Source organism: Heptranchias perlo, chromosome 3 (genome assembly GCF_035084215.1).
Source record: "Heptranchias perlo isolate sHepPer1 chromosome 3, sHepPer1.hap1, whole genome shotgun sequence".
Classification (NCBI taxonomy): Eukaryota; Metazoa; Chordata; class Chondrichthyes; order Hexanchiformes; family Hexanchidae; genus Heptranchias; species Heptranchias perlo.
The window spans coordinates 11,107,702-11,129,991 of NC_090327.1; the positions used below are offsets into that span (position 1 = coordinate 11,107,702).

General features: G+C 44.4%; 1 long non-coding RNA gene across 1 annotated transcript in view; it reads left to right on the plus strand.

Moving 5' to 3' along the window:
• Positions 1 to 9,458, plus strand: part of LOC137305960 (uncharacterized) — a 67,109-nt gene extending 57,651 nt beyond the window's left edge. Inside the window, exon 4 of the long non-coding RNA XR_010958796.1 lies at positions 8,991 to 9,458. This is a non-coding gene — a long non-coding RNA (uncharacterized lncRNA). The remainder of the gene's footprint in view (positions 1 to 8,990) is intronic.
• The last annotated feature ends 12,832 nt before the right edge of the window (positions 9,459 to 22,290 follow it).

Genomic DNA, 22,290 nt, shown 5'->3' on the forward strand with positions numbered 1-22,290 from the left:
CTCCGATCTCCCTTAGCTCAGCTCTCCCGCTCTCGGGCCCTCCTTTATCCCCCTCCGATCTCCCTTAGCTCAGCTCTCCCGCTCTCGGGCCCTCCTTTATCCCCCTCCCTCCGATCTCACTCAGCTCACCTCTCCCGCTCTCGGGCCCTCCTTTATCCCCCCTCCGACCTCGCTGAGCTCAGCTCTCCCGCTCTCGGGCCCTCCTTTATCCCCCTCCGATCTCCCTTAGCTCAGCTCTCCCGCTCTCGGGCCCTCCTTTATCCGCCTCCGACCTCGCTCAGCTCAGCTCTCCCGCTCTCGGGCCCTCCTTTATCCGCCTCCGATCTCGCTGAGCTCAGCTCTCCCGCTCTCGGGCCCTCCTTTATCCCCCTCCCTCCGATCTCGCTGAGCTCAGCTCTCCCGCTCTCGGGCCCTCCTTTATCCCCCTCCCTCCGACCTCGCTGAGCTCAGCTCTCCCGCTCTCGGGCCCTCCTTTATCCCCCTCCCTCCGACCTCGCTGAGCTCAGCTCTCCCGCTCTCGGGCCTTCCTTTATCCGCCTCCGATCTCGCTGAGCTCAGCTCTCCCGCCCTCGGGCCCTCCTTTATCCCCCTCCGATCTCGCTGAGCTCAGCTCTCCCGCTCTCGGGCCCTCCTTTATCCCCCTCCGATCTCGCTGAGCTCAGCTCTCCCGCTCTCGGGCCCTCCATTATCCGCCTCCGACTTTCTGACATTAGCAAGGAGTGTCTTGATTTTAACCCCCTCCATCCAGTGTAAACGGGTCAGGAGTGGCCAGATTATGGCGTCGGGTCACTTGCAGCCCCATTTACGCTGGCGTTCTGGCCTCCATAGAATCATAGAAGTTACAACATGGAAACAGGCCCTTCAGCCCAACATGTCCATGTCGCCCAGTTTATACCACTAAGCTAGTCCCAATTTCCTGCACTTGGCCCATATCCCTCTATACCCATCTTACCCATGTAACTGTCCAAATGCTTTTTAAAAGACAAAATTGTACCCGCCTCTACTACTGCCTCTGGCAGCTCGTTCCAGACACTCACCACCCTTTGAGTGAAAAAATTGCCCCTCTGGACCCTTTTGTATCTCTCCCCTCTCACCTTAAATCTGTGCCCCCTCGTTATAGACTCCCCTACCTTTGGGAAAAGATTTTGACTATCGACCTTATCTATGCCCCTCATTATTTTATAGCCATCTATAAGATCACCCCTTAACCTCCTACTCTCCAGGGAAAAAAGTCCCAGTCTGTCTAACCTCTTGGGTAGAGCCCTGAGATGAGCAGGCAAAGCACCCGGCCTGGGTTCCAGGGTTCGAGGGGAGGGGGTTGGGATTAGGCCTCTTGCAAAATGCAAATCAGGGTCCTATGACACGCATAGGACCTCACTTGGAATCTCAAGGTACAAAATTAAAGGGATTGCTGGAGCAGAATTTCTCCTGGGCCCACAAAAAATAATTCATTCGCTGCTGCCGACTAATCCAGGGCCCTCCCTGGGATGTTCTCCCCATTCCAACCCCCCCCCCCCCCCCCTCAACAGTCCAACTCTCGGCCTGGTCAGCGTGGAAGCCGGCCTATTTTTTTAGCCCACAGCCGTTACCCCCTCGACGCTGCAACTTGCGGGCAGCGTGTAAATGAGGCCTAAGGCTCACAATGGCTTGGGCCTCACGCCAGCAAAGAAGTATGCTCAGCCCACCCACCCCAGTCTCCACCTGCTGATTCAAATGAATTACATCTATGAAACAGAGGAGGAGGAGAGAGAGGCAGAGACAAGTCTTTTCCTCATTCGAGTTCAATTTTGAAAGCAAACAAAAGCCTTTTCAGGTGTCAGCCGTGGCTCAGTTGGGTAACAGTCTTGCCTCTGAGTCAGTAGGTTGTGGGTTCAAGTCCCACTCCAAGAACTTCAGCATGAATTCTATGTCGGAGGTGGTGTCTTTTGTATGAGACGTTAAACCGAGGCTCCGTCTGTTAAGTTTATAAAAGTGCTAAGTGAATGTAAAAGATCCCATGGCATTATTTTGAAGAAGAGCAAGGGAGTTCTCCCCGGTGTCCTGGGGCCAATATTTATCCCTCAACCAACAGCACAAAAAACAGTCGTTATCACATTGCTGTTTGATGGATCTTGCTGTGAGCAAATTGGCTGCCGCATTTCTTACATTACAACAGTGACTACACTTCAAAAGTACTTCATTGGCTGTAAGGAGCTTTGGGGTCGTGAAAGGCACTATATAAATTCAAGTCTTTCTTTCTTTGAGGGAAACAAATAAAAGGGAGGATAGGAGGGGGAGGGAAGGTTTGTGAGGGGGCCTCCAAGTATGCATCCTTGTGGGGGCGAGTGGGAGTGGGGGAAGTGGATAAAAAGTTACGGGTGAGGTGAGTGTCAACAGAGCAAGGGGAGGGGACAAAACAAGAGTTGAATGAGTGGTTCAAAGGGAAAGAGGTAAGGGTAGTGATGAGGGTGATGGGTGTTAGTAAGGGGAATTGGATTTCAGAAAAGTAAAGGGGTAGGGGATGTGAAATGAGCGAGGGAGTGTGTGGTGTGGGTGATTCACAAATAATTGGGAGTGGGGTTGGGATGGGATAGGGTCCACTGAGGCCCAGTATGCATTTGTTGGTGGCTCCTTTCGACGTCACACCACCCATATCACCCACCACCTCTGAGCTGAAAGGAAAGAGAAGAAAAGCATAAAGAAGAGTTAAGGGGAGAGAAGAGAGACAGAAAGACAAAAGCAGAAGAGGGAAGACAGAGAGAAACAGCAACTTGCAGGTAAAAGAGTGACCATATTCTACGACTTGCGGTGTGCAATGCTATGGGAGATTGACAAGTTATAACTATATTTGATAGTTGCCCCTGTGAGCTTTCATTGATATTAGTCATTTTTATTGTAATTTTCTTTGAGAACGGGGACTCCTGGAGTAATATTTAATACCTTGCTGCTAATACCCTGAATGTAGAAACTGGTCTCATCTGTGTTGCATCCAAATGAAACATCAGAGACAAAATATAGAGGAATATAGCTATCTATGGATCAAGTTGTACTGAGCTATTTCATTTCTGCCTAGCAGAACACCTCTGATGAGGTACAGCACTCGTTTCCAAGTAATCTGCTGCAAGGTAATTGAAAGTTCACAAACACTGCTAGAATCTCTACTATTATTTTTGTGTCATGCTTAACCAATACTAATACCTGCATCACAAAAGTAAAATAAACTGGGCTGCCTGCAGGGTTCGTAGAAGCGATTTTCCAGTAGTGATTTCAGGAATACAAAGATGTCAATCTGTATTGCTTTGTTTCCTGTGGAGCAGTTTATTGACATCATCGTAGCTCACAGTAACTGAGCAGCTCCCTGTTGCATGAGGAGACCAAAATGGCAGGTCTACATTTAAGACGCCACTGAAAACCTACCTCTTTGCCCAAGATTTTGGTCACCTCTCCCAACATCTCCTTATGTCAAGTGTCAAATTTTGTCCGATAACATTCCTGCGAAGAGCCTTGAGCCGTTTTACTGAGTTAAAGGCGCTGTGTAAAAGCAAGTTGTTGTTGTTATTTGTTCAATGATACGTGCGGCACGGAAGGGTTCATCAAACCTGCTGCCATTCAAGGTCCTCAGAAGCCAGTGGTGCGATCAGCCTGTGGTGAAGTAGGTAACCCTGGGCTCTAAGCAATCAACCGGACAGGTTACTCTGGCTGAAGAATACATCTTTGCTTGTCGAAGAGGAAAAGAATCACCACAGCTTCCAGGGTAGCAAGCATTCCCAAGCAAAAGGATCTGGGCTGGCATCACTCATAAGCTGCACAGTCACAGGATGAAAACTTTTCCCGTTGAAGGATTGTTCCCTCAGGGCTTTTTGGTGACACCCTGTGTACTTGGGGATTGCTGCCACTCAATAACATTTGAGTACTCACTGCCTCTGTTCTGGTGGGTCCGTGGGAAAAGGACCTGAAATCTGAGAATGGCCCTGGGGCAGTGTATCGGATGAGTGCCTTCCCGTCCTGCTTCCCCCGACAAACTGCCTCTGTCCTGCCTGAATTCACGCAGGTTTGGCAAGAAATATCCAGGCTCAGCCTGCCCAGACCCGGAGTCTGGAGAATAATCATTCTCTGCTGCATCCTGCAGAACTTCACTCTGCAAAGAAACCTTCCCATGGAGGACGTAGGAAACACATGCCAACCATCAGTCTTTCAAACTAACGGTCAGGGTTTTAATCCACGTGTCAGCATTTCATAGGACAAATCGGATTTTTTTTTGTCACCTGGATATGAACCAATCAAATAGTTTGGAAAGGCACAAATGGAGGCTGTCAGGGCCAAACAAGTCAACTGGAGGTCAAAGTTAAAGGCTGTTCTGACCAATTTTCCCTCACTGGTTAGGACAATCTGGTCTCTCCCAAAGGTGAGGAGCCTTTCCAAGTAGCTGCCAATTTATACACCTGATGTCTTCAGCAGCAGCAATTGGCCTCAAATTCACTTTAGGATGTACCTATTTATAGCAATTAGACTTTCTGGCCTTAGAGGGACAGGCTAACTCCAGCTCAGCAGAAGACAGGCCTTCCTCAAGGCAGTCCCTATACGTCTATTAGGAACAAGCCATCACAACATAAATATTATAAACTAATACATTATTTGGTACATGTTGCAATGTTCTTATTTTAATAAAACAACGCATTCTCTGACTTAACATGGATAATGCCACCACAGATCCACTGTTGATATAAATTAACTGGAATGTACAAAATATTAAAAATCATACATGATTAAATATTCATAATTCAGAACACTTGGATTGAAATAAAGTAAATGACTGATCTTGGTGTATTTGCTTAGCACTTCCACAAATTTTATTGTTATTCATCCTGGGGGTATGGGCGTCGCTTTCAAGGCCAGCATTTATTGCCCATCTCTGGTTGCCCTTGAGAAGGCGGTGGCGGTGAGCCGCCTTCTTGAACCACTACTGTCCATGGGGTGAAGGTCCTCCAACAGTGTTGTTAGGTAGGGAGTTCCAGAATTTTGACCCAGCGACGATGATATATCTCAGTGCGTGACTTGGAGGGGAACTTGGAGGTGATGGTGTTTCCTATGCACCTGTTGCCCTTGCCCTTGTCCTTCTAGGTGAAATAGTGAAAGAAGGGCTATAAACAAGAATGTCATGGTCCTCACTTCCTTTCTCGGCAGGCTGACTGTTGTAGTTCCACTAACAACCACGTGTTATGGTTTTATACCGGTACCTCCATTAATGGTATTCACTTGCCGATCTAACTCAAGTAATCCATCAACATGAATCTTTTATAGTGTCCAACCAAGCAATGGTTCTAGGGAGGGTAATTATTTCCTTTAGTAAAACTCTTGTTAAAACTCTGTAATATATTTGGATTTTCAAAAGGCCTTCGATAAAGTACCGCATAGTAGACTCATGACTAAAGTTAGAGCATGTGGAGTCAGGGGAGAAGTAAGAGAATGGATAGCAAGCTGGCTACAAAACAGAAACAGAGTAGGGGTTAAAGGTAGTTACTCAGATTGGCAAAAGGTGGGAAGTGGTGTTCCACAAGGATCAGTGCTAGGACCACTGTTGTTCACCATTTACATAAACGATCTGGACTCAAAAATCAGAAGTACAATTTCAAAATTTTCGGACGACGCCAAATTGGGGGGGGGGGGGTATAGTTAAACTTGGAGTATGGACGTGCAATTGGCAAATGAATTTCAATATAGATAAGTGTGAGATACTATATCAAATTACATCGAAACTATATCACAGAAACAGGCCATTCGGCCCAACTGGCCTGTGCCAGCGTTTATGCTCCACATGAGCCTCCTCCCTTCCTACTTCATCTAAACCAATCTGGATACCCTCCTTTCTCCCCCATATGCTTATCTAGCTTCCCCTTTAATGCATCTATGCTATTTGCCTCAATTACTCCTTGTGGTTGCACAATCCACAGTCTTACCATTCTTTGGGTAAAGAAGTTTCCCCTGAATTCTCTATTGGATTTATTAGTGACTATTGTATATTTATGACCTCTAGTTTTGGACTCCCCACAAGTGGGAACATTTTCTCTACGTCTACCCTATCAAACCCTTTCATTATCTTAAAGACCGCTATCAGGTCACCCCTCAGCCTTCCCTTTTCTAGAGAAAAGAGCCCTAGCTTATTCAGCCTTTCCTGATAAGAATATCCTCTCAGTTCTGGTATCATCTTTGTAAATCTTTTTTGCATCCTCTCCAATGCCTCTATACCCTTCCTATAATATGGAGACCAGAACTGTGCACAATAGTCCAAGTGTGGTCTAACTTAGGTTCTATACAAGTTTAACATAAGTTCTTTGCTTTTCAATTCTATCCCTCTAGAAATGAACCCGAGAGCTTGATTTGCCTTTTTTTATGGCCTTATTAACCCGTGTCACTACTTTTAGTGATACATTTTGGTAGGAAGAATAAGGGGGCCACAAACTGCTTGGCTAATAAGAGTCCAAATGGGGTAGTGGAGCAGAGGGATCTGGGGGTACAGATACACAAATCACTAAAAGTAGCGACGCAAGTTAATAAGGCCATAAAAAAAAGTAAACCAAGCACTGGGGTTGATTTCTAGAGGGATAGAATTGCAAAGCAGAGATGTCGTGTTAAACTTGTGTTTGCTGCATCACCGTGTTGTAAGGGTTTAGTTCTCTGCTGTTTTTTCATTGTTTTATATGCTCTCTATGCATCACTCATGAATTTAGCCCAACAGCATTTTATAGAAGTTTACAACATGGAAACAAGCCCTTCGGCCCAACATGTCCATGTCGCCCAGTTTATACCACTAAGCTAGTCCCAATTGCCTGCACTTGGCCCATATCCCTCTATACCCATCTTACCCATGTAACTGTCCAAATACTTTTTAAAAGACAAAATTGTACCCGCCTCTACTACTGCCTCTGGCAGCTCGTTCCAGACACTCACCACCCTTTGAGTGAAAAAATTGCCCCTCTGGACCCTTTTGTATCTCTCCCCTCTCACTTTAAATCTATGCCCCCTCGTTATAGACTCCCCTATTATATATTATTTATATTATTATAAATAATAATATTCATCTTCACAGAAGTGTAAAGAGATGCATTTTGGAAGAATGAGGAGAGGCAATATAAACTAAATGGTACAATTTTAAAGGTGGGGTGTGGGAACAGAGAGACCTGGGGGTTCACACACACAAATCATTCAAAGTGGCAGGGCAGATTGAGAAGGCTGTTAAAAAGGCATATGGCATCCTGGGCTTTAGAAATAGTGATATAGAATACAAAAGCAAGGTAGTTATGCTAAATCTTTATAAGACACTGGCTAGGCCTCAGCTGGAGTATTGTGTCCAATTCTGGGCACTGCATTCTAGGAAGGGTGTCAAGGCCTTGGATAGAGTACAGAGCAGATTTACTAGAATGAATCCAGGGATGAGGGACTTCAGTTATGTGGAGGGACTGGAGGAGCTGGGGTTGTTCTCCTTAGAGCAGAGAAGGTTAAGGGGAGATTTAATAGAGGTGTTCAAAAGTATGAAGGGTTTTGATAGAGTAAATTAGGAGAAACCGTTTCTACTGGCAGGAAGGTCAGTAACCAAAAGACACAGATTTAAGATAATTGGCAAAAGAACCTGAGGCAGGTATCCTCGTCATTTCCTACAGCGATTCTTCTAACTTAAGGATGGAAGTCTAGAAATCAATGGAAATAAATTGAGGGGCAGATAAGGAGAAATTACTTCACACAGCGAGTTGCTATAATCTGGAATTCACCGCCTGAAAGGGTGATGGAAGCAGATTCAATAGTAACTTTCAAAAAACTTTCCAGGGTGCAGAAGAGATTTACTAGAATGATTCCAGAGATGAGGGACTTTAGTTATGTGGATAGACTGGAGAAGCTGGGTTTGTTCTCCTTGGAACAGAGAAGGTTGCGAGGAGATTTGATAGAGGTATTCAAAATCATGAAGGGTCTAGACAGAGTAGATAGAGAGAAACTGTTCCCATTGGCGGAAGGGTCAAGAACCAGAGGACATAGATTTAAGGTGATTGGCAAAAGAACCAAAGGTGACATGAGGAAAAACTTTTTTACACAGCGAGTGGTTAGGATCTGGAATGTACTGCCCGAGGGATTGGTGGAGGCAGATTCAATCATGGCCTTCAAAAGGGAACTGGATAAGTACTTGAAATGAAAAAAATTGCAGGGCTATGGGGAAAGGGCGGGGGAGTGGGACTAGCTGGATTGCTCTTGCATAGAGCCGGCGTGGACTCGATGGGCCAAATGGCCTCCTTCCGTGCTGTAACCTTTCTATGATTCTATATATGTTGATAAGGTGAGATGAAGTAAGGTGGGAGGAGGCTCAAGTGGAGCATAAACACTGTAATAGACCTTTTGGGTTGAATGGCTTGTTTCTTTGCTGTAAATCCTATGTAATACACTTAAAACTTTGCAGGGCTATGATGAAAGAGCAATTGAGTGGGACTAATTGGGTAGCTCTTTCAAAGAGCCAGCACAGGCATGATGGACCATATGCCCTCCTTTTATGCTGTATGATTCGATAATCTTTTTTACCAGTTTTGTCAGTTGTGCATTATGGTTTGTAATTTCAACTTCAAACGCCTGTATTAAATAAGATACAATGTTTTTTCTACATTTGATCCTAGGTATTTAGCAGGACAATTCTGACCATGTTAAGCTATATTATAAAGCTTTATTCTTTTCATTTAGTACTGGATCAATATCTAATGTTATGCCATTGTGATGATCATTATATAGAGCATTGACCTTAAGAAAGAATGATTTCAGCAAGGTAATTTTACTTGTGGAATTAGTTTGTGAAAGTAATAACACAATTCTTTGCAAATGGTTTCAAGATAATTGAACGAGTTTTATAGTCAATTTCGTTAGCAGCAATGATACAGATCTATCTTCCATAATCTAAATGGTAATGTGCTAGCAACAGCCATGGTAATGCTTGTACATAAACAATGATAGCATTTATAGTTCTGTGTTCATGGTAGAGCTGGTCGTTGTCAGCGTACATGTGGAAGCTGGTGCTGTTACTGCGGATGATATAACCCAAGCAGATGAAGAAGAGGACAAGGAAATCCCACTGAGCTGGACAATGAAGGAGAGGTGTTGAAGGAGGGTTGTGTGCTCGAGTGCGTCAAAGGCTGCAGCGAGGTCGAGAAGGATTTGTTGGACGTAACTGTTTTTTTTTGTTCTTTTACTTTCTGTACTGAAACTGAAACTATTTATCTATATCTAGCTTTAATATCCTAAAAATCTCACGTCTGTGCATACTTCCTGTCTGTGCAACTGACTTCCTGTTGTTACCTTGCGCTCCCACTGTTTGGGTCAGTTTCTCCCATTGTAAATTCTTATGCCTGTATTTATAATGGGTTGGGCCTATTTAAACGCATCATTGTGATTGTGAATTCTGGCCAATAGCCTCTCATAAATTGCTCAAAATGATTTCTGAAAATGTTTTTCTTACCATTTTTTATAGTAAGCGAAATTTCGAATGTTCAAAATAAGGGATCAAACGCAATAAAAAACCTCAAAAATCACATATTTCGGTATAATGTGAATACATTTATCCATTGAATTGTCTTTTGTTTCTTTTTATGCACTTTGTTAAAGTTTTGATTTGAAGGCCTCAACTTTTCTCAAAGAACCTAGAGCTTGGACTTGGACCTGATATTTTTGCTCAGGGCTGTGACTCTGAGCTGAATTGGGATTCTGCACCTTTAGCATCTTGAGGAGTGCTCCTGATTTCTCAGGATGTATCAGTGCCATTCAGTCAGCTGTACTTATTTTATTTTAGCTTCTAGCACTTTCTGTTCAGTAGCATTGCTTCAACTAATTTTTGAAAAACAAGAGGACGAATTTCAAAAGCCTTATGCCACCATTGGAAAAGTGTGGTGTAATATATGTTAAAATGCCATCATTGAGTTAAACGTATCTCTCATGGAGTTCAATTCACAGGACGACGGGGTTGGGAAATATAGATTAGCATTCAGATGCAGTATCAGAACCGGTGTGCTTCAGCCAATGAAAGTTATTTTGGATATTGTTCACACCTATTCTGGTTGACAAATTACTCTCCCATCTCCAACCACCCTCTCATTTCTAAAGTTCTTTGTACATGTTGACACCTTTTGAATCTGTGCCTGTCTTTTCCTCAACTCCATGTTCGAATCTCTCTAATTAGATTTCTGCTCGTGCCACAGCACTGAAATGGCCCTTGTCAAAGTCACAAATGACATCCTGTGTGACTGTGACCATGTGGCACTATCCCTTCTCATCCTTCTCTCTCTCTCTCTCTCTCTCTCTCTCGCACACCACCCTCCTTCAACGCCTCTCCTTCATTGTCCAGCTCAGAGGGACGTTCTTGCCCTCTTCTTCTTCATCTACATGCTGCCCCTCGGTTATGTCATCCGCAGACTCAGCGCCAGTTTTCACATGTACGCTGACAACGCCCAGCTCTACCTCTCCAGCACTTCTTTCGATGCCTCGAAAGCAAACAAAGCCTCTTTGAAGGAAACAGATGGGAAGGGAGAATAGGAGGGAGAGGGGAGGTTAGGAGTGAAACTGGTTGAGAGTGAAGGGGCCTTTGGCTTTTGTCTCTCGCTAACTGCCCTTTTGAGGAAAGCCTCATTAAAATATTTTGCAGCTGTTTAAGACTTCAAAGAGCTAAATGTTCATTTTTCAGGTTTGGATATATTTCGAAGAGCACATAAATTAAACAAATGACTTAGTTTGGCAATCTGGCCTTGTTACCCACTTGACTGTAAACCAGGAAATTTCAACTCAACAGTTAGTTACAGGAGACTTGCTTTCCAGTTCTGATTTACTGCAAAATAAAACAGAGCTGCATTATTAAAGGAACGCTTCGGGGGGGGGAATTGTCGCAGTCTTTTTTGAGTTGGCACTAAAAAAAAATAGTGTTTTTATGTTTCTAGATTTTTAAAGCTTATTTTCTGGCATAAAGTATTTAATATTTTTGGATTATTTTTCTATTTGTCTTTTTCAGTTTCAGTTTATTCTGATTTCTTTCTCATTGGTCTGTTGTGCATCCAGCATACTGCAAGTGAAAAGAAAGAAAGAATTGCATTTATAGAACGATTTATCGCATCTCTTTGAGATGGCTCAAAGCAATTCGCATAATACAAGAACTCGCATTTATATTGGACTTTTAATGTAAAGAAATATCCTTCACAAAGCAGGCATAAAGAAACTTATGCTGAGCCAGTGAGGGAAAGATCAGGAGTAACCAAAAACTCTTGTCGAAGAGATGGGATTTGAGCATGTTCTTAAAGGTGGAGAAAGAGGGAGATGGCGAGGCAAAGAGTTTAAGGAGACCATTCCGGAGAGTAACACCAAGGTGGCTTAAGTTTCTGCTACTAATGGCGAGGCAATGCAAGAGGAGGATGTACAGAAGGCTGGAGTTAGGGGAATAGAGCATTCGGGAGAGGATTATAGAGATGGAGGAGGTCGCAGAGCCAGGTTGAGGTTTGACAATGGAAGAATTTGTAGATAAGGCTAAGGGTTTTAAATTTAATTGCATTGGGGAATGGAGACCATTGTAAATCAGTGAGGAGGGGTTGATGGTTGAGTAGGACCAAATGTTGAACAGGATACATACAAAAGAGCATTAGAATAGAAGAGTCTGGAGATGCCAAAGGTGTTCGATAGCATTTCAGTGGCAAAGATATTGTTTTGTGTGGATATATATATTTATAGATTATGAAATAAATAAGTTAGATGGATAATATTCAGCTTAAAGAGTTATCAGGCTTTTAAAACACAAGCTTTTCATCACAGCAGGGGGTGTTGTAAGAGAAGGAGATTGTTGCTATAACAGCATACATCAAAGCCAATGGCCCTCTCATCCTTATCTGGTAATCTGTTGATGTGGAGATGCCGGTGATGGACTGGGGTTGACAAATGTAAGGAATCTTACAACACCAGGTTATAGTCCAACCGTTTTATTTAAAAATCACAAGCTTTCGGAGGCTTTCTCCTTCGTCAGGTGAGCGTGTGTCTCACTCACCTGACGAAGGAGAAAGCCTCCGAAAGCTTGTGATTTTTAAATAAAACAGTTGGACTATAACCTGGTGTTGTAAGATTCCTTACATTTGGTAATCTGTTCAAAGAGCTGAGAATCGTAAAACAACAGAGTGTTGCATCCAGCATATGATATACTAAAAAAGCAAATGGTATATGAAACGGATTCGAAACCACTGAAGCAACTAGAATTGGAAACATTAAGAATGTTTGTGTATAGACCAGGTTGAAGAATCACTGGAAAATCAGGTTCTTCCTGTAGGAGTGCAGAGGTGCAGCCCCAGGAGGGTGACCCTGTCTCCATGGGAGGGGCACCTGATGTCCTTGGTCAGGATAACTACATGCTTGCTCCCCCACCATCCAATCCGCCAGCGCCCTTGTTCGTGCCACACGGCCAGCTGGGCCAGGCTACCCTGGCTCGCAACGAGATGTTGCATTTTGCAGCCGGGCCCTCAAGGCCCAGAGCTTCTCAAGGTCGCTCACCATGCCCATCTGAAGTGCCCTCCATGGAAACTCAGAAGCCTTCCATCTCCCAACGCATAGCTACTGGGGAAAGACTTTATAGGAGGACTAGGATAGGCAAACAAGCACGCAAGACAGGCACTAAGGGGTTGCACAAGGATGATTCTTAATTTTTCCTGTTTAATGATGGAATAGGGTGGCTGGATTGATTTTTTTTTCCTGGATTTGGTGTTGGTGTTAATATTTGTTGTGAAATAATACAATTTTAAAGGGGTTGCAAGAATAGAGTCCTGGAGGTGGCAAGACAAGTTGAGGAGGCTGTTAAAAAAGCATATGTGATCCTGGGCTTTATAAAACGAGCCATGGAGTAAGGAAGGAAGTTAGGTCAACCTTTATAAATCACTAGTTAGGCCTCAGCTGGAGTATTGTGTCCAATTCTGGACATCACACTTTAGGAAGGATACCAAGGCCTTAGAGAGGGTGCAGAGGAGATTCACTAGAATGGTACCAGGGATGAGGGACTTCAGTTATGTGGAGAGACTGGAAAAGCTGGAGTTGTTCTCCTTTGGGCAGGGAAGGTTAAAGGGAGATTTAATAGAGGTGTTCAAAATCATGAAGGGTTTTGATAGAGTAAATTAGGAGAAACTGTTTCCACTGGCAGAAGGGCCGGTAACCAGAGGACACAGATTTAAGGTAATAGGCAAAAGAACCAGAGGCGAGATGAAGGGAATTTTTTTACGCAGCGAGTTGTTATGATCTGGAATGCACGGCCTGAACGGGTGGTGGAAGCCGATTCAATTGTAACTTTCAAAAGGGAATTGGATAATTACTTGAAGGAGAAAATATTGCAGGGCTATGGGGAGAGAGCAGAGGATTGGAACTAATTGGATAGCTCTTTCAAAGAGCCGGCACAGACACGATGGGCTGAATGGCCTCCTTCTGTGATTCTATATCATTCTATGATTCTATGATTCTAAGTGAGGGCAAGACCCATCAGGCTGGACTGAAGGAAGGTAACTGGACAGTGGTAGTAAGGATAGTGGTGATAAGGATTGCATGACTTGTTGTTTTGGGGATGGAAGGGATTGTGTTATGTGAGCCGCTCTTGGCTGAGTTGCTCTCCAAGAGCTCTGGCAGCTGGGGCCACTGGTGGTCGATGTTGCTCCTTCTCTTTCTCCTGTTTGTGCTGTTCTTCCTCCTCCTGCGCATCTTGCTGCCCAGATGGTGGAAAGGGCTGGTCCTTCATTATCGTCAGGTTATGCAGCAGGCAGCACACGATCACAAATCTGGATGCACGGTCAAGGCTGCCCTGCAAAGCTCCAACCGAATGGTCCAGGCAGCGAAAGCATTGCTTGTGCATGCCACCGGTCGGTTTGATGACATTTCTGGTGGCAGCGTGGCTCTCGTTGTAGGCCGGCTCTGCAGCTGTGCCCAGGCTCCTGACCAGAGTCATGGGCCATGTCTGAAGGGGCTAGCCCTTGTCGCCCAGTAGGCAGCCTGTGACTTGGCGGCCTGGTTGGAATAAAGGAGGCACAGAGGACTGGCATAGGATGAATGAGTCATGACTGCTGCCAGGAAACCAGGCACAGAACTGCATGATGCACTGCCTGTGGTCGCAAACAAGCTGGACATTGAAGGAGTGGAACCCCTTTCTATTCAGAAAGATGCCAGGCTGGTGAAGGGGAGCATGTAAGGCAATGAGGGTGCAGTCTATGACAACTTGCACCCTGGAGAAGCCTGCAATGTGGTTGTTGGTTTATTTTTTAACTCTATACTCGTTAGGGTACCGAGAGGTACGGACCAACCGAGGCTGAAAACTTTTGTAAATAATTAATTTTATTGACATTAAAATACAACAATTTTACAGATCTTACAGCCTTGGCGAGTAGCACAACTCGAAACTCAGAATGATCAGTTCACCTGCTTCGGGGGGGGCAGAGGGGTTAACTCTTTATTTACAACTTTCTTTGTCACTGCTGCTGGTCCACCTCCCCCTTTTACTTTGAAATGGCTGCTCTTATATTCTTCTTGCTGATGCAAAACTGTGCAGTTTCTCACGGTCTTCCAAGGCGACCAGCCAGGCGGCTCTCTTATCTTTAACCTAGCCCTTATCTCCGCAAAAGTCCATCAAGTCTCAAACAGTAGTTATTAAGCAATAATAATACTATTCAAACTTGGTAGCAATCCAGGGTTTCTAACTCATCCTTTTAATTTTCCTTAAAATCGTTATTAAAAGTCCATATTGAACAGCCAGAAGGCACCTCAGACATTGCTCCTCAATGAAGACCAGGGAGAAGAAGTGCTCCCTCAAGACTCGCTGTGGGTACGGCCTCCTGCACAGTGCCCTCCTCCTCTTCCCGCTTCTCCCAGCTACTCCTGCTCGCTCCTGTCTTCTTGGCTGCTCTCCCTCGTCCTCAAACCCCCAAGGCAGATGTGCCAGACGACCCAGGACTGGAAAAAAAACTGTTTTGAGGGGAGCGCAGTTCTGGATTTAGTTTTAGGGAATGAAGCTGGGCAGGTGGAAGGAGTATCAGTGGGAGATCATTTTGGTGGTAGTGATCATAATTTAGTTAGATTTAGCATCGTTATGGAAAAGGGCAAAGATAGAAGAGGAGCAAAAGTTCTAAATTGAGGAAAGGCCAATTTTACTAAGCTGAGAAGTAATTTAAAGGGGGATAAAAAAGGAGTGGGTGGGGTGACAATATTGGTTAAAGAAACAATTATGGTCGTGAGGAGGGATGATATGTGAGAAGAATCATCAAATGAGGCCATATGGGTTGAGCTAAAGAACAAAAAAAGGGGCAGTCACACTACTGGGAGTGTACTATAGACCCCCAAACAGTCAGAGGGAGATAGCAGAGCAAATATGTAGGTAAATTTCTGAGAAATGCAAAAACAATAGGGCAGTAATAATAGGGGATTTCAACTACCCTAATATTAACTGGGATACAATCAGTGCAAAAGGTATAGAGGGCGCAGAATTCTTAAATTGCATTCAAGAGAACTTTTTTAGCCAGTACGTAGCAAGCCCAACAAGAGAGGGGGGCAGTGCAGTTCTGGATTTAGTTTTAGGGAATGAACACATTACATTACAGGAAAGAGAGGGTACAGAGGAGATTTACAAGGATGTTGCCAGGACTGGAGAATTTTAGCTATGAGGAAAGATTGGATAGGCTGGGGTTGTTTTCTTTGGAACAGAGGAGGCTGAGGGGTGATTTAATTGAGGTGTACAAAATTGTGAGGAGCCTGGATAGAGTGGAGAGGGAGGAGCTATTTCCCTTAGCATAGGGATCAATAACCAGGGGGCATAGATTTAAAGTAATTGGTAGACGGATTAGAGGGGAGCAGAGGAGAAATGTTTTCACCCAGAGGGTGGTGGGGGTCTGGAATTCAGTGCCTGAAAGGGTGGGAGAGACAGAAACCGTCAACTCATTTAAAAAGTACCTGGATGTGCATCTGAAGTGCCGTAACCTACAAGGCTACGGACCAATTGCTGGAAAGTGGGATTAGGCTGGGTGGATCATTTTCGGCCAGTGCAGACACGATGGCCGAATGGCCTCCTTCTGTGCCGTAAATTTTCTATAATTCTATGATTCTATGAAGCTGGGCAGGTGGAAGAAGTATCATTGGGACAGCATTTTGGTGGTAGTGATCATAATTCAGTTAGATTCATGGAAAAGGACAGAGATAGAACAGGAGTTAAAGTTCTAAATTGGGGAAAGGCTAATTTTACTAAGCTGTGAAGTGATTTAGCAAAAGTTGACTGGAAACAGCTACTTGAAGGTAAATCAGTGTCAGAGCAGTGGGAGGCGTTCAAGGGGGAGATTCAAGGGATTCAGAGTAAACATGTGCCCACAAAGAAAAAGAGTGGGACTGCCAAATCTAGAGCCCTCTGGATGACAAGGAGCATACAGGGTAAGATAAGGCAAAAAAAGGGAAGCTCATGTCAGACACCAAGAGCCGAATACTGGAGAAAGCCTAGAGGAATATAGAAAGTGCAGGGGTGAAATTAAAAAGGAAACTAGGAAAAAAAGAGAGGGCATGAAAAAATACTGGCAAGTAAAATCAAGGAAAACCCAAAAATGTTTTATAAATACATAAAGAGCAAGAGGATAACTAAGGAAAGTGTAGGCCTATTAGAGACCAAAAAGTTAACCTATGTGTAGAGGTGGAAGATGTGGTTATGGTTCTTAATGAATACTTTGCGTCTGTCTTCAGAAAAGAGGAGGGTGATGCAGAGATTGTAGTTAAGGAGGAGGAGTGTGAAATATTGGATGGGATAAACATGGTGAGGGAGGAAGTTTTAAGGGGATTTAGCATCTTTGAAAGTAGATAAATCACCAGGGCTGGATGAAATGTATCTCAGGCTGCTAAGAGAAGCAAGGGACGAAATAACGGAGGCTCTGACCATCATTCTCCAATCCTCCCTGGCTACAGGCGTGGTGCCGGAGGATTGGAGGACCGCTAATGTTGTACTGTTGTTTAAAAAGGGAGAAAGAGATAGACCGAGTAATTATAGGCCAGTCAGTCTAACCTCGGTTGTGGGCAAATTATTGGAATCGATTCTGAGGAACAGCATTTAGAAAGGCATGGGTTAATCAAGGACAGTCAGTATGGATTTGTTAAGGGAAGGTCGTGTCTGACTAACTTGATTGAATTTTTTGAGGAAGTAACAAGAAGGGTAGATGAGGGTAACGCGTCTGATGTAGTCTACGTGGATTTTAGCAAAGCTTTTGACAAGGTCCCACATGGCAGACTGGTCAAAAAAGCAAAAGCCCATGGGATCCAAGGGAAAGTGGCAAGTTGGATCCAAAATTAGTTCAGTGGCAGGAAGCAAAGGGTAATGGTTGATGGGTGTTTTTGTGACTGGAAGGCTGTTTCCAGTTGGGTCCCGTAAGGATCACTACTAGGTCCCTTGCTTTTTGTGGTATAGATTAATGATTTGGACTTGAATGTGGGGGGCTTGATCAAGAAGTTTGCAGATGATACAAAAATTGGCCGTGTGGTTGATGGTGAGGAGGAAAGTTGTAGATTGCAGGAAGATACCAATGGACTGGTCAGGTGGGCAGAAAAGTGGCAAATGGAATTCAATCCAGAGAAGTGTGAGGTAATGCATTTGGGGAGGGCAAACAAGACAAGGGAGTACACAATAAATGGGAGGATACTGAGAGGTGTAGAGGGACAAAGGGACCTTGGAGTGCATGTCCACAGATCCCTGAAGGTAGCAGGACAGGTAGATGAGGTGGTTAAAAAGGCATACAGAATACTTTCCTTTATTAGCCAAGGCATAGACTACAAGAGCAGGGAGGTTACGCTAGAACTGTATAAAACATTGGTTAGGCCACAACTTGAGTACTGTGCACAGTTCTGGTCACCATATCACAGGAAAGATGTGATTGCACTAGAGAGGGTACAGAGGAGATTTAGAAGGATGCTGCCAGGACTGGAGAATTTTAGCTATGAGAAAAGATTGGATATGCTGGGGCTGTTTTCTTTGGAATAGAGGAGGCTGAGGGGAGATTTAATTGAGGTGTATAAAATTATAACGGGACTAGATAGAATGGATAGGAAGGACCTATTTCCCTTAGCAGAGGGATCGGTGACCAGGGGGCACAGATTTAAAGTAATTGGTAGAAGGATTAGAGGGGAGCTGAGGAGATATTTTTTCACCCAGAGGGTGGTGGGGGTCTGGAACTCACTGCCTGAAAGGGTGGTAGAGGCAGAAACCCTCAACTCATTTAAAAAGTACGTGGACGTGCACTTGAAGTGCCGTGACCTACAGGGCAACGGACCGAGTGCTGGAAAGTGGGATTAGGCTGGATAGCTCTTTTTCAGCCGGCACGGACACGATGGGCCAAATAACCTCCTTCTGTGCTGTAACTTTCCATGATTCTATGATTCCATGAAGGCAGACAACAGCAGTCCAGCGGCAGCAAAGAATTGTTAACGGAAGTCAGAAATCAGTAGTAGACGACAGAAAATGGGCCAAAAAAAAGCCCAGACATTGATCAGCTGCCTAAAAGAACAAACCAGCAACTAACCTGTATGGAGTGGATAAGCCCTGTAAATCGCGCTGCTGCAGGGTGCTTGCTGTTCCTTGGGTGCAGAACGGGGGCAAAAAGGTCCAATTTTCCGGCGCTGTTTCCTGCATCCCAAGGACATATTTAAGATGTCCGAGCTGATATTGGGTCAGTCCATTTTTCAAGCATCCCTGGCGGCCGCCTAAAACAGGTGTTAGCCCCCCCACCCCCGGTAAATGTTAATGAGGGGGCTTAATGCATGTTTCAGAGTCTCTCTCCTGGATATTGGTTAGTTATGAGGGGACCACGCACTGGGCACGATCCACTTAGAACTAACCACCTGCTCAGGGTTTGGGTTCTTCAGTGGCCTAACCAGTGCTCCTTAAAGGGACTGCTGGACGCCTCCACTAAAAAGGTATGTATTTTCTTTTAAACTTACCTTCATGTGGAGCCAGAGCTGAGCAGGAGCGCTCCTCCTGGCTCTACAGCACTACTGCAGGCCGCTGTCGGCTCGCGCTCGCCTCCCTGTCCCGATCTCCTCCCCCCCCCGCCGCCAGATCCCCCCCACCCTCCCCCACACTGCTGGCCCAGCATTTGCCCGAGGTCCGCTGCTGGCAAGACGGCCGGCCCAAATTAATCCTCTTCAAGCCAGTGGACTGCATCTGGATGCTCAGATTGGTGTCCGCAGCTCATCGATGAGGTTCGAGGCTCAATTTAGGTCAAGCCTTGGGTCCCCGTCTTCTGGCACGCGATCCCAGCGCATCGAGCAATCTGCGCTCACAAACAAGCCAAAACGAATTTCGAGGCCGATTACTCTATTGGTCTCCTGATAGGCCTCCCATACTCCACCCTCCAAAAAACTTCAGTTCATCCACAATTCTGCTGCTCTGATTCTATCCCCAGCAACCTAACCCTAACCCTAACCCTAACCCAGCAAGTCCCAATCACTCACTACCTATGTTCTCAACTGACCTATTTTGGCACCTGGTCCTTCAATGCTTCAAATTTAAAATTACATCGAATTACATACAATTTACAGAACAGAAACAGGCCATTCAGCCCAACTGGTTTTTGATCCACACGAGCCTCCTCCAACCCTACTTCATCTCACCCTATCAGCACATCCTTCTATTCCTTCTATTCCTTTCTCCCTCATGTACTTATCTAGCTTCCCCTTAAATGCACCTATGATATTCGCCTTAACTACTCCATGTGGTAGCAAGTTCCAGATTGTAACCACTCTCTGGCTAAAGAAGTGCCTCCTGAATTCCTTATTGGATTTATTAGTGACTATCTTATGTTTATGACCCCCGGTTTTGGACTCCCCCATAAGTGGAAACACCTTCTTTATGTCCACCTTATCGAACCCCTTCATAATTTTAAAGACCTCTGCCTTCTCTTTTCCAGAGAAAAGAGCCCTAGCCTGTTCAGCATTTCAAATTCTTATCCTTGTGTTTAGATCATAGCGTCATAGAATGATACAGCACAGGTGGAGGCCATTTGGCCCATCATGACTGTGCCAGCTATTTGAAAGAGCTATCCAATTAGTCCCACTCCCCTGCTCTTGCCCCATTGCCCTGCAAATGTTTCCTTTTTAAGTAGAGATCCAATTCCCCTTTGAAAGATCCATCATGGCCTCAACCCTCGCTATCTCTATAACCTGCTCCAGCCCTACGCCCCCTCAAATTCCTCTAAAACTGGCTTTTTCTGTGTCCTTCTCTCCCTTTGCCCCGAACCAGTGCAGCCATGCCTTCGGCCATCCAGATCGGACTTTCTGGAATTCCGGATCTAGCTCCCTTTGCCACTCTCCCTCTCTTTGCTCCTTAAAATCCAGCTTTTTGACCAATCTTTTGGTTACCCTTCCTGATCTCTCCTTTGACTCTGCGTTTCGTTGTCCTCATTTCTCTGTGGAGCACCGTGGGATGTTTTTCTACATTAAAGCTGCAAGTTGTTGTTTGGTGTATGGAATTCTAGCTAGCAATGCTGTTGGTGCCGGTGGAATCAAAATGAGCTCGTATTTCTTTAAAACCGCCCCAAATATTTTTTTGCAATTTGTTAAACAAGCTCATTTTTCAATTATTAATCGTGAAATTGAATTATGGAAATTGAACGCCATGTATCTGTAAGAACGAGTCTTATTTGTTTCAACTTGCTTATCAGAAGATTGGACTGTGCGCGAATCGATAAGTTGAAAGTTGGTTGACTCATTCTAAAAGGCTTTAATTGAGTTAAAATAGGAGAAATGTTTATGCAATTGTAAAAGATGAAAGTGCGAGTTCTGCTACAGTCACATTAAAACCATAAGTCACCAACTGCCCTGAATCCTAATTCTTGAAAGGCTTTCCATATTTTGCACTTCAAAATATTGCTTGGAACTCTGTGTGGAGCAGCGTAAATAATTTAGAAGTTTATCCCTGTTGGAATCCATGAATATTTTCTGAGGGCAGTCAGGGCCCTTTTAATACGGGTGTCCATTGCGATTCAGTGAACATAGAGGCAGAGAACTCAATGGAACAAAGCTTACCGATAAGATAAATTGCACTGCAAACTGATGGATGAAAAATAATGCCTGAATTTTTAAATAAATAGGTAAAATGCTTTAACATCTTGCAATAAGAGGCTCCGTTGTGTACTTATATTTAAAACAGCGTGCTTTCTTGCGAGCATTAAAACAGTGAACATTTCTACGTTCTAAAAGGGAAAATCATCTTTGTTTCAATTTGACACAATGCTGTGTTGTCTCTCCCGTGGGCTTCAGAAGTGACACTCAAATTAATTCGATTACTTGCTCATTTTGATCAATATGGCTGAAGGAAGCCATTAAGACAATTTGCAACAGATAATTATTTGTGAATTCCCCTGATATGGAAATCCTCAAATTCCTGGGAAATCCTTGAAGGAGGCCAGGGTTGCCAACTTAGATTTGATGTATTCCTCGAGGTCTGAACATGTGACATTCAGTCACATGACCGATCACGTGACATCCGATCGCATGATATCCGATTACATGCCGTCTGCCCTGCAGTTTGCAAATTGCCCCAGTTTTTAATGCAACTTCCCTCCCTCCCACATTGTGGACTGTTGTGCGATGAGGCATGCACTCCTCTGTGCTGAACATGACAACCCTCCTTTGTTGTACTTGTGGCAGAATCACATCAAGTGCCATGTCTTCAAAAGGATTAGTTCAAATGCAGAATTTCCTTTCTTCTGTCATCGGACTTCCAGCAGTTCCGAAGTGATAACTCGCAATGTCACAAGCTAGTTTTCTAATCTGGGCAGAGAACTCACAGGTCACATGCAAGTGAGCTGACATTATAAATCCTTGAATAAAATCTGCCAGGTTGGCGAGCCAGTTCTGTCATATCTGTAGTGGAACCAAAAAAATCAGCCCTTAAATCTACGTGCTTGCCATTGCAAAAACTCTCAGTGCTGTGCTAAGTTCGACCGTCCAAAAGCATGTCCCCATACTTTCAGCTATGCTCTTTCGTGGAAAAGTAAAGCTTTTAATACTGGGCTGCTCAGAAAAAGGAATAGAATGAGTCACCCTAATCTTCCATTAATTCCCTCGGCGTGTAACCATTCAGTCTTGTTGATCCTTCACTGGTTCTCTGTCTTTCAAATCCAGAACTGAATAGCTGTTTCTTCAACATTGAAATTGAGTAAGAATTTGAAGCTTAAAATGTAAATGCAAAATATTCATTTAAATTGCTCTCTCAGTTGTGTGTCATTTGATTGCTGTTTGCTTACTGTAACAATTGCTGATTTTAGT